Raw genomic sequence first — 12710 nt, 5'->3', positions numbered from 1 at the left:
AGTGATGGCGAACCTTTTGAGCTCGGCATGTCAGTATTTTGAAAAACCCTAACTTAACTCTGGTGCCGTGTCACATATAGAAATTTTTTGATATTTGCAACCATAGTAAAACAAAGATGTATATTTTTGATATTTATTTTATATATTTAAATGCCATTTAACAAAGAAAAATCAACCAAAAAAATGAGTTCACGTGTCACCTCTGACACGCGTGTCACAGGTTCGCCATCACTGAACTAGTGAAACAATTATGCATAAAGCTGCTAAAAACACCCATATGTAGGTTTTTGTGTGGATGTACATTTTCAACTCTTTGCGGTTGATATACTAAGGAGCATGGTAAAGAGGATTTTTTTTTTTTTAAATATATTTTATTGATTTTTTACAGAGAAGAAGGGAGAGGGATAGTTAGAAACATCGATGAGAGAGATCAGATCGATCGGCTGCCTCCTGCACGCCCCCCACTGGGGATGTGCCCGCAACCAGGGTACATGCCCTTGACCGGAATCGAACCCGGGACCCTTGAGTCTGCAGGCTGACGCCCCATCTACTGAGCCAAACCGGTTCGGCAAGAGGATGTTTAGTTTTGTAAGAAACCACCAAACTGTCTTCTGAGGTGGCTGTGCCATTTTGCATTCCCATCAGCAAAGAGTGAGAATTGCACAACCCGGACAGACAGCATTCGGTGTTAGATTTCTGGGTTTGGGCCATTCTAATAGGCACCTTGCGGTATCTTAATTTGCATCGCTCTGATGATGTGGAGCATCCTTTCAAATGCTTATTTGAAATCTGTTTTTCTTCTTTGGTGAGGTTGAAAGGGTGAGGACTACGCCCTCCATCTTACCCTGTGTCCTCCATTTTGGGGCAGACATGTGCTCAGGAAAGTACCTTCTTCCTGGAAGCCCAGGCCTCTGCTGGCCACGACCGGGATTTCTTTCAACTAACCAATGACAATCAAGGGACGTGCGCGCCATAGAGATGACCACATCCTGTGTAACAAGACCCGACTTGCACCTGGCCAATTGGCAGGGCCCACAGTCCGCTCACTCCACCCCCTATTAAAACCCTGTTTTTCCCACGGCGGTCTCACTCTGCTTCCTGTCGCTGCGTCGGCCAGGAGGGGGAATCGAGCTAGTCAATAAAGGACCCTCTGCTTTTGCATCGGACTTGGCTGGCTCCCTGTTGGTCTTTTGGGGATCTTGAAATCTGGGCATAACAAGGGGTATTTTGGTATTAAGGTTTTTGGCACATTTTAAAATCAGGTTGCTTGTTTCTTATTGTTAAGTTTTAAGAGTTATTTGTATATTTTGGATAATAGTCTTTATCAGATGTGTCTTTTACAAAGATTTTTCTTCCAGTCTGTGGCTTGTCACTTTTCTTTTCAACTTGAAATCTTGACCTTTTTCTGGTCATAGTATTATACTCTTTGGATTCTTACAGCCTTCTCTGGTTTTCCTTTTCTAGAACTAGGAAAATATTTCAGAGCCCTTCTCCCCCTCCTACATGTTTTCCCCTCCCACACCCAGAGGCCCAAATTCTAGGCTGTCATTTGGTGTCAGTTACATCTGAAGAAAAGTTTCCAAAAATTCCTGGGGCCATACATTGTAAACGGGGCTTGCCTGTAACATATAGCATTTAAGCTGAATTACTGTTTTACTTCAGCCTTAGCAGTGAAATAAAACTATACAAAAATAAAGTCTATAAAAGAACACAAGAGATTTCAGACATGTCATCCCTTTAAAAATAATGAAATTATTAGGAAAATCATTAGGACAACAGGCTAACTCAAGGTCTTCATCACCCAGCCTGGGACCAGTCTCTACTCAGTGTGTGCACAGGCAGTCCAGGTTTCCAATTAGGTGATGCATTTTGGAAATATTGACATAAGTGCAAACATTTTTTCTGTGGTCTTTCCATCTCCTGTCAGTCTTACTGGGTTCTCGCTTCTGGGCTGTGGAGGCACCTACATATTTTGACTCCCTTAAGCCTGGCAGCCCGCCCCTCTCCCCCTTTTTAATCTGTCGTTTTATTGCTGTGTATTTTCAGAGTTTGGTTCCACAGATTAGATCCTTAACTCAATTGTCTATGTCTTCCTCACATGAACTGCTTTAAAGGAAAATATGGTGAAGTGATTGTTTTCTCTGATGATAACCTTTCTAAGTTTCTGCTTCCTTCTCTGCTAAATGGAAAACAGTAGTAATTCCTACCTCAGGGTTTTGTGAGATTGAGTGAGATAATGGAGGCATTTGATGTTATTCCTGGCAAGGAGCAAGAGTTCCATAAATATTGGTGGTGATGATAGTGATGACAATGAAGACAGGCTCACGAGCCCTGTTTATTTCTACTCTGTACGTCGATACCTGGCTGTGGAAGAGCAGCATGTCAATGTTCCCCAGTGCCCTTGGAGCTGCAACAGGCAGACAGCTGCAAATATGCAAATGACTTATGCAAGCAGGGACTGTGGCATGACCTCATGGCCCCCTTTTAGGCCATGTTTTTCTAGGTAAATTAAGTTTACAAAGCAGCATCTCCCAACACAGAGGACAAGCATGTACTTTGGGATCAGTGGAATCCAGTATTTAAAGTTAGACTGCCCCAGACAATCTGGGCTGCTTTATTTTCCTCCCATAGGACTTTCTCTTATTAATTGTTTTAAATTATAATTGTCATCAATACTCATTGTAAAGACATTAAAAATTACAGAAAGAGAAAAAAAGGAGAGAAAATTAACCTCATCCAAGCTTTTACTACCCAGAGACAAACACTCTTAAGATTTTGATCACTGCATTCGTATATGTGTGTGTACATGTGTGGAGAGAGATTGAGATTTGTTTCCTTTTCAGTTCTTTGACCCCATTATCAGAACCTGGATTTTCTTTTTCATGTGTTATATGCAGATTCCTTGATCTCGGGGAAAGGTGGGGTTGGCTCCTGATGTAGGGGTAGCCCGGTGATCCAGTTTTGGCTGGTTCAATGAAAGGGGAATTACAAGGAGAATTTGACTCCTTCCAAATTCTGAGAGACCAGTTGGGAGCCGAAAACCAGGATTACAGGTTTTATTAGGGGAAAGAGACCTGCCGGGCTGTCTTTCACAATGGGAGAACAGCAACCCATGCAGAGGTGAGCACGTCTTTTGAGGGGCGGAATGGGAAGGAATGGGGGCTTAGTGTACTCGGCACACGCTGATTGGTGGCTTAATGTATGGTCCATATAGGAACAAGGGCTTAGGGCATTTGGCAGGTGTTGATTGGTGGTTCAATGTATAGTCCATATAAGGTACATGGTTAGTCCCTCAGGTATTTCTGGGCTGCAGGTTAAGTCATACTCCACCCACCAGTTGGGGGAAGGGAGAATCTATCAAATTCATTGTTACCAAATGAATTGTTTAAGTCCTCTGAGGTACTCCTCAGTAAGTAGTAGTTTCAAGACTCTTGGTATGTAAGGATGTCCAGGAAAGGTTCATCATTTCTAAATGGTCGGTATTCACTTGACTTGTATATTCCTTCATCATCATCCTTTCTTTATTATTTCATCCTTCACTCCACAAACATGCAGCCTATTATCTTTGCCCTCAAAAAGTTTAAAACCCAGTGGAGGAGACAGAATTCCAGACAGAATGAAGGGATCTCCAGCTTAAAGGGTCACCGCAAGTTCTAAGAGCATGAATGAGAAACAGGAGACAAGAGCACCGGGCCAGGATGCTAGTAAAGGTAGTTGGGGCATTTGACCTGCGAATCTTCAAAAGTAATTAGTAATTGGAAACAAAGGACACGCTTTTCAGATTCTCACCATCGTCAGCGTGGCAGCTCTCATTTACTAAGAACTTACTTTGTGCCGATTGTGTGAAGCACTGTCGTGTATCATCTCGTTGAATCCTCCTGATCTATGAGGTAGGTACCTGTGGGACATCAGAGGCGCAGCAGATACAAATGATCAGTCTGGGGTCTCGTGGCGAGGAAGCGGACACGCTGGATCACACCCCCATCTATTAGTTTCAGGAGCCTGTGCTCTTAAGCATCACAGTCCATGATGGCATCTGGGTGTGGCCTTGTAGGGAGGTTGGGACCACATCCCGGCGCTTCTTAGATTCCTCGCTGACAGTGGAGATTTGACTGTATAGGTACCTAAATCTCTAGATTTCCAGCTCCAATGGCTCAGCTGAGTGGCTTTCTTTCTTTGGGGGATTTCCTCCTAAGTTTTACACCTCTAGTTTCTGCCAGTTACAGAATGTGTAGAAGAAAGGGAGAAAGATTTGTAGTGGCACAGGGTAGGATAAGGAGGGGGAGGGAGGAAGAAAACACTGACGCCAGAAGCAAAACTAAGAACGACTAGAAAAATAACGTATCTGTGCAAGAGGCAGCGCGACACCCCAGGGGACTCCTAGAAGATGCACAGACCCAGGACTCCGATAGCGTTTGTTCGCTCAGGCCCACATCCCCCAAACCTAGAGAGAGTCCAGGGGAACAATTGAGCCATCCATTTAGCATAACTTATTTTAACTCCTGGCTAGAAGCCAGGCTTGTAGCTCTGCACTCACAATGTGTACTCACAGAACGTGAAACTGCTCCGCATCCGGGATAACAAAACAACTGTTAATGGGAGTAATTAAGAGCCTTGGGGGTGATTTATACCTTTTGTTACTGTTCCAGTCGAAGTTACCAAAGACAACAATTATTAGTATCACAGGTGATCCTTAACCCAGCAGGGAAGCCGGGGAAAGCTAGCTGAGATCTTGTTTTCCCAAACCTAGGGTTCACAGAAAAACAACCAAGACGGATTCCTAGTCCAGAGCATTGGGGGGAGGGTGCCCACCAGGTTGGCTCTGCTTGGGAAATAGGAAAATCTTTAGCTTCTTTAATGAAGATAAGATATTGACAAAATTCTGGTGGAGGAGAGGATGACAGCACTCCAGTGATGATTTTCCTGAGAAACACTTAACTTTATTGGCTAAATTTTAAAATAAAATCTTTAAAACCTCTGTTTCTGTGGGTATTAAGAAGGTGGTTACGGAGGGGAAGTATTGTGTGTAAGTTGATTGCAGTGGCTGGTTAGTGCTGTAGGAGAAGAGGGACCCACACCCTGAGGTTCATCTTCAATAAGTGGAATGATGTCCGGCACGGAAGGATGAGACAGTGATGTCCATGTACAAGTTTTGGTGTGAACATATATTTTTAATGTTGCTCTGCAGGGAAGAAATCGGAGCTGTGCAAGTTATCAACCGTCCTTTGTAGCCAGCTCTAGGCCTACCCTCTTATTCGCACGCCTGTTCTGGCTTTCCCAGCAGCTGCATAGCAGACGGCTGCTCTAGGCTCTAACTGGTCTAGGCATAGTCAACTGCCCACCAAGATGATCCTAGTGGGCTCTATTCCAGTTGGGAATGGCACATTGCCCCAAACTCCTTCTATATATTTTTGAGTTATAATTTATCCTATATAATAAAAGCATAGTATGCAAATTGTCCCCTCGACCAGGAGGTCGTCTGGGAGTTCGACCAGGGGGTGGGGCTGGCCGGGGGAAGGGAGGGAAGCCCCGGCCGGCAGCCCGCAGCCGCTAGGGACCCAAAATTTGTGCACTGGGCCTCTAGTATATCATAAAATGCACCATTTAAAAGTGTAAATTCGATGGTTTTTAGTATATTCACAAGGCTGTGCAACCATCACCACTATCTAATTCCAGAACATTTTTATCATCCTCCCCAAAGAAATCCTGTCTCTATTGATTTGCCTATTCTGGACATTTCATTTAAATGGAATCATGTGCTATGTGGTCCTTGTATCTGGCTTCTTTCACTTACCGTAATGTTTTAGGTTTCATCCATGTTGTAGCATGCATCAGAACTTCATTCCTTTATGTGGCTGAATAATAGTCCATTGTATGGCTATACCATCTTTTGTTTATCCATTCATCAGTGGATGTACATTTGGGTTGTTTCCACTCTTTGGTTATTCTGAATGCTTTCATGAGCATTCATGTACAAGTTTTGGTGTGACCATATATTTTTAATTCTCTTGAATATATACCAGGAGAATTGCTGGGCCATATGGTTGCTCTATGTTTAACGTTTTGAGGATCCACCAGTTTTCCACAGTGGGCACACTATTTTACAGTTCTACCAGTAATGTATAGTGTGAGGGTCCCAATTTCTACATATCTTCCCCAATACTTCTTATTCTCTTTTTTTTATTATAGCCATTCTTGTGGGCGTGAACTGATAGCTCATTGTGGTTTTGATTTGCATTTACCGAATAAGTAATGATGTTCATGCACTCATTGTTCATTTGCATACCTTCTTTGGAGAAATGTCTATCAAATCCTTTCCCCTTTGTAGTTGGATTGTTTGTCTTTTGATTGTTGAGTTGCTAGAGTCCTTCATATATCCTGCATGCTAGACCCTTATAGGATATGTGATTTGCAAACATATTCTCCCATTCTGTGAATTGTCTTTTGTTTAGTTAATAGTGTCTTTTTAATTTTGATGAAGTCTAATTTATCTATTTTTTTTCTTGTACTTTTGGTGTCATACTTAAGACACTATTTTCTAACTCAAGGTTGAAAATTTCTGACTTACAAAGATTTATACTTATAGTTCTTTCTGAGATGTTTTATAATTTTGGCTCTTCTATTTTGGGCTTTGAGTCATTTTGAATTAATTTTGTATATTGTGTGGGACAAAGGTCAAAATCTATTCTTTCTCATGTGGACATCTATTTTTCCTAACATCATTTGCTCAAAAAATTGTTCTTTCTCCATTGAATTGTCTTGGCACCCTTGTTAAATCAATTTGCCATAGATGGATATATTTATCTCTAGACTTTCAGTTCTATTCCATAGATCCATATGAATTTCCTTATGCCAGTACCACACTTTATTTTTTATTACTGGAGATTTGTAATAAGTTTTGTAATCAGGAAGTATGAGTCTTTCAAATTTATTCTCATTTTTTGAGGATTATTTTGGTTACCCTGGGTCCCTTGCATTTCCACATGAATTTTTATAGCATCCTACATAAATATTTTTGTATACAAGCTAAATTCTTTTCTTAGGTAAATTTTTGGAAACAGAATTATTGGACCCAAGGGTAAGAGACTTTTTAAAGTTCTTTGTACATATCACCATATTACCACTAAAGGGTTATAAGAATTCCTACTTCTACCTACAGTACCTGCCTTCCTATATGCTTAACCAACCATGGGTATTATAATTTTCTTTAATTTCTGCCAATCTGTTGGATAAAATATGATAACTAGTCTTTTCACCTTAATTCCTTTGACTTCTAGGAAGTTGAGCATTTTAATACCTACTTGATTTTTTAACGTTCATACTTCTTGTGTTAGTGCTTCATCTCTCATGACTTTTACCTATTATATTATGATTTTTACATCTCATCCTAACATTGCATTTGCGATGAAGGAGTCCTCTGGTTAGCAGCATTGGAATTGCCTTTTTCAAATTTTTTTTCTTCCAATTATTAAAAGTTAGGAAGATAAGAAAATAAAAATTGCCCCAATCTCACCACTCTTGAGGTCACCAGTCCTCCAAAAATGAGAAATACCATTTCCTAGGTTAAAGGGTAAAATAATTTTGAGACTTTTGATACATACTGTCAAAATTGTATCATATTAACAAGGTTGTGTCAACTTGTGGATCCTTAGCCATTTAAAGACTAGGGAAAGAAATAATGAATCGATAGGCATGAGGAGCCTATAGTTTAGACATGGCATGTTTTGAGTCCATTACTCAGGGACATACTTCATTAGGATCAGACGTCTGGTTGGCAAACAGCGTCATTTCAAGACCTTTATAGGCCTTATACATTCCTACTTTTTTGTTTGTTTTTTATTTTTATTGATTTCAGATAGAGAAAAGGAGAGGGAGAGAGAGTAGAAACATCAATGATGAGAGAGAATCATCAATTGGCTGCCTCCTGCACACCTCCTCCTACTGGGAATCCAGCCTGCAACCCAGGCATGTCCCTGAACAGGAATCAAACTATGCCCTCTTAGTTCATGGGTCGACGCTCAACCACTGAACCACACCTGCTGGGCTAGGCATTCTTACTTTTGAATTCCCTACCCATGTCATACCAGATACATACAATGCACTCACATCCAAAATCACATGCTTTTTTTTGCCATACAACATATTAAGTCATTTTCATATTAGTAAGTTTGCTAAGAATTAATTTTTTATGATTTAAACTTATATATCTGATGATACAATCATTGACTTATTATAGTGAACCAATTGACATATTACATTTTGTAAACAATTAAACAAGTACTAGTTTTTATTTTACAAGATTCTTTTTTTCCCCTCATTTTTAACAATTGTAGATTCACACAGAGTTTTAAGAAAGACTACAGAGGGATGCCTTGCACATCCTGTCGTTTTCCCCAATAGTAAATGACATTTTGCAAAACTGCATATGGTATCACAACCAGGATTTTGACATTGATACCAACCACTGTCTTATTCAGATTTCCCATTTTACTTATCCTCATTCATGTGTGTCTATTAAGTCTTAAGCAATTTAATCACCTGTGTACATTCCAACACAGTTAAGATACTAAACTGTTCCAACATCACAAAGATCCCTCATGTCACCCTTTTGCAATGTTCTTTTAATAGTTTGGGGAGAGTACATTTTTTAGGTTTCAAATACTTTTCATAGAGATCCATAGTTATCTAAGCGCCATGATCTAGGGCCTTCTGGGTGGGGTTGGGGGTCATTTGTATATGGGTGGAAGTTCTGTGAGCAGATTACAAGAGAGTCAATTTCATAAAGTTAGAGACAAAAATAGTACAGTTGCAAAGGGTCCTAACCCAAGAATTGAACTTGTTGGGTTCAAAAATCCCAGCACTAGTATTTCTTAATAGTGTGACTTTTCACCAGTCACTTAAGCTCACTAAAGTGCCAGTTTCCTCAATTGAGAAAACTGATAGTCATACTTACCATAAAGTGTTTGAGAGTTTGAATGAGAAGATCTGCTTAGATCAGCCATTTTCAACCTTTTTCATCTCATGACACAAACTAATTACTAAAATTCTGTGGCACACCAAAAATATGTATATATTTTATTTTTTTGCCAATCTAACAAAAAACAGGTATAATTTTGATTACATAATAATAATAATAATAATAATAATAATAATTGCCTGCTCTTTTTGCTCCAAAGTGACTTTTTAAAAATCAGGTGCCTATACTTGTCTATAAAGATTTCTGGTATCAATAATTAACCAATCAGATGCAACCTTATTATGCAACGTTACCAATAAGATGCAGCTCTATTATATGACCTATATATTTATGATTCAAGACAGGGCATTCACACCAGGCAGGTATTGTTGTTTGGGTTGTTGTCATCTTTTAATTTGACAATCTAAGGGAAAAGAGGTCAGTGCCCCTGACTAAACAGTCAGGTATTGCATGTTTTAAAAATTCTTGCAGCACACTGGTTGAAAATCACTGGCTTAGATCCAAGCTGGGCACATAGTAGTTGCTCTATGTGTTAGATGATATTTGTGTGAGATTTGCTTGGAGAAGGAGGTTGGAATAGATTACAGTGGTTCTCAACCTTCTGGCCCTTTAAATACAGTTCCTCATGTTGTAACCCAACCATAAAATTATTTTCATTGCTACTTCATAACTGTAATGTTGCTACTGTTATGAATCGTCACGTAAATATCTGATATGCAGGGTGGTCTTAGGCGACCCCTGTGAAAGGGTTGTTCGACCACCAAAGGGGTCGCGACCCACAGGCTGAGAACCGCTGGAATAGAAGGCTGCAGAAGTGTCGCAGGAGTGACTCAACAGGTCTGATAAAAAATCAAGAAGCAGGGCAGGAGAATTCTCTGCAAAGTTGTAAGGGAAAAGATTGGACGGGGTCTGACAGCCCCAGAGAATACTACTAGCTCCGAATAGGCACCACCCTGTGCATGGGAAGAGCTGGACTGGCACTGGGACAAAGAGCACATTACAGACTTGCCCAGATGCTATTCAATCTCTGGGAGCAGGAGCACATCATTTTGTACCTGAGAGAGCTGCTCGGGGTAAAGAAGGGGGTCCCTGCTGAGGCCGTATTAATGCTGCAGCAGGAACCGTTCTGAGGGATCCCTCAATAAAACTGAAAATGGATGGGGCCATAGCCGGAGCTCATTTTGCAGAGATGACAGGATCAGTGGAGTTTTAGGATTGCCAACAGGTTCTGAGTGAAATGCTGAAGTCTATTGAAACCTGATTAACAGCTACTCCGGGGGCTGAAATAAGCCACCTGACTGACGGGTGGAGAAAAATCCCTTCCTACACCAGCCTGGCGCTCTATATCATATGGGGCTTCGGACAAGTTGAAAAATGAGTTAACAACTTTGAACCTGCCATAAAACTCTTATCGAAGCATTTATGGAGCACCTTACAAGGCGAATTTGCACAGCGCTTTCTAGGGTAACTTTACTGGTATGGTTTTATTTCATTTAATGAGTATGTATTAGCTACTTAGAAGACCTGAGTTCAAGGCCTGGCTGTGCTGTTCATCAGTGCTGCCTGGACAAGTCCCTCTGTGTCTGTCGGCCTCCGTTTCCTCAACTTGGAAGGGAAGGAATTGCCCTAGGTGACCACTGGGGCTCCTTCAGGCTCTGAGAATGCAGGGACCTTGTAAAAGCCATCTCTGGTACTGTGCTTGACATCAAGAACATCTCAGGGGACACCTTCAATCTCTGGAGATTCATATATGTGTGTGTGTGTGTGTGTGTGTGTGTGTGTGTATACATATATATTCAAAAAATTAAGAAACATCTAAATAGCATAGAGAATTGTGTTTCAATCATTTTACTGACAAATTAATGTGCCCAATACATAAGGTACAGCTATTTGTTTAACTTCTTTTGGAGTGAATGTTAAAGGCTAAATCAAAGGTTTTCATAAATGAGACCAGAGAAAAAATGATGGTGCGGGATCTGTAAAATGATATTGTGAGATTTATGAAAGAATAATAAGACATGACCCCCTACTCTCAAGCTGTTTTCTGACTCACTGGGAAGGCAAAATACATCCGCCTGGGACAGAGAGCAATATAAGGCATGAGTTCATTTAATGTCAGACGAGCATCCAGGCAATGAGGACTAGGGCCATTCACTTAGAGGGAAGGCAGGCCGGACCAGTGGAATCTCTGCCTGCTGTTGGAGGGGGAGGGCTTGGGTACTAAAGAAGGAGTGGTATTTCTTACTATTCTTTTTCTTGTTAATGTCTTTTTAATTGAATTTGTTGGGGTGACATTGGTTAATATAATTATATAGGTTTAGGTGTACAATTCTATAATACATCATCTGTATATTGTCCGTGTTTCTCAACCTTCAGGCCCTTTAAATACAGTTCCTCATGTTGTGACCCAACCATAAAATTATTTTCGTTGCTACTTCATAACTGTAATGTTGCTACTGTTATGAATCGTAATGTAAATATCTGATATGCAGGATGGTCTTAGGCGACCCCTGTGAAAGGGTCGTTCGACTGCCAAAGGGGCCGCGACCCACAGGTTGAGAACCGCTGATTATTATATGTTCACCATCCTAAGTCTCGTTTCCTCATCATTTATCCCCCCTTTACCCTCTTCTACCTCCCCTCAAGCCCTTTTCCCTCTGGGAATCACCATACTATTGTCTGTGTCTCTGAGGATTGTGGGTGTGTTTTTTTCTTAATCCCTTCACCCTTTTCACCCAACCCCACATTCTCCCCTCCCCTCCCCTCTGAAAGCTGTCATTCTGTTCTCTATCTGAGTCTGTTTCTATTTTGTTTGTTAGTTTATTTTGTTCATTAGATTCCACATATGAATGAAATAGCACAATCATCTCACAGTCCCTCCATGCTTTCTCAAAGGGTAGTAGATCCTTCTTTTTTTACAGCTGCATAGTATTCCATTGTGTAAATGTACCATATCCTTTTTATCCACGCATCTGCTGATGGACACTTGGGCTGCTTCCAAATCTTGGCTATTGTAAATAACGCTGCAATGAACATAAGGGAGCATATATTCTTTCAAATTAGTGGCTTTGGTTTCTTTGGGTATATTCCCACAAGTGGAATCACTGGGTTATAAGGCAGTTCCGCTTTTTAATTTTTTGAGGTAACTCTATTGTGCTTTTCACAGTGGCTGCACCAATCTAAATTCCCACCAACAGTGCACAAGGGTTTCCTTTTCTTCACATCCTCGCCAACACTTGTTGTTTGATGACTTATTAATGATAGCCATTCTGACATGTGTGAGGTGGTATCTCATTGTGGTTTTAATTTGCATTTCTCTGATGATTAGTGATATTGAGCATCTTTTCATATGCCTATTGGCCATTTGTATGTCCTCTTTGGAGAAGTGTCTACTGGTATTTAGATCCTTTGCCCATTTTTTTTTTAAATATGGAACGCTTCACAAATTTTCGTGTCATCCTTGCGCAGGGGCCATGCTAATCTTCTCTGTATCATTCCAATTTTAGTATATGTGCTGTCGAAGCAAGCACCTTTGCCCATTTTTTAAATTGGATTGTTTGTTTTTTTGGTGTTGAGTTCTACAAGTTCTTTATAAATTTTGGATATTAACCTTTTATCAGATGTTTCATTGACAAATATGTTCTCCAATTCAATGGTTTGTCTTTTCATTTTGTTGATGCTTCCTTTTTAAAAAAATATATTTTATTGATATTTTACAGAGAGGAAGGGAGAG

The 12710-nt window shown here is 40.5% G+C and overlaps 1 non-coding gene across 1 annotated transcript; it reads right to left on the bottom strand.

Annotated features, from left to right (window-relative positions):
* Window positions 1-12400: 12400 nt before the first annotated feature.
* LOC139004496 (U6 spliceosomal RNA) lies at window positions 12401-12507 on the bottom strand. The gene has a single exon (XR_011470378.1). It is a non-coding gene; the product is annotated as a U6 spliceosomal RNA (small nuclear RNA).
* Window positions 12508-12710: the final 203 nt, after the last annotated feature.

The sequence above is a fragment of the Myotis yumanensis genome, unplaced genomic scaffold (assembly GCF_028538775.1).
Source record: "Myotis yumanensis isolate MYYU_CA2020_CCGP unplaced genomic scaffold, mMyoYum1.0.hap1 SCAF_2, whole genome shotgun sequence".
Lineage (NCBI taxonomy): Eukaryota > Metazoa > Chordata > Mammalia > Chiroptera > Vespertilionidae > Myotis > Myotis yumanensis.
The sequence above is the reverse complement of the archived record's forward strand: the minus strand, read 5'-3'. Positions and strand labels throughout refer to the sequence as shown.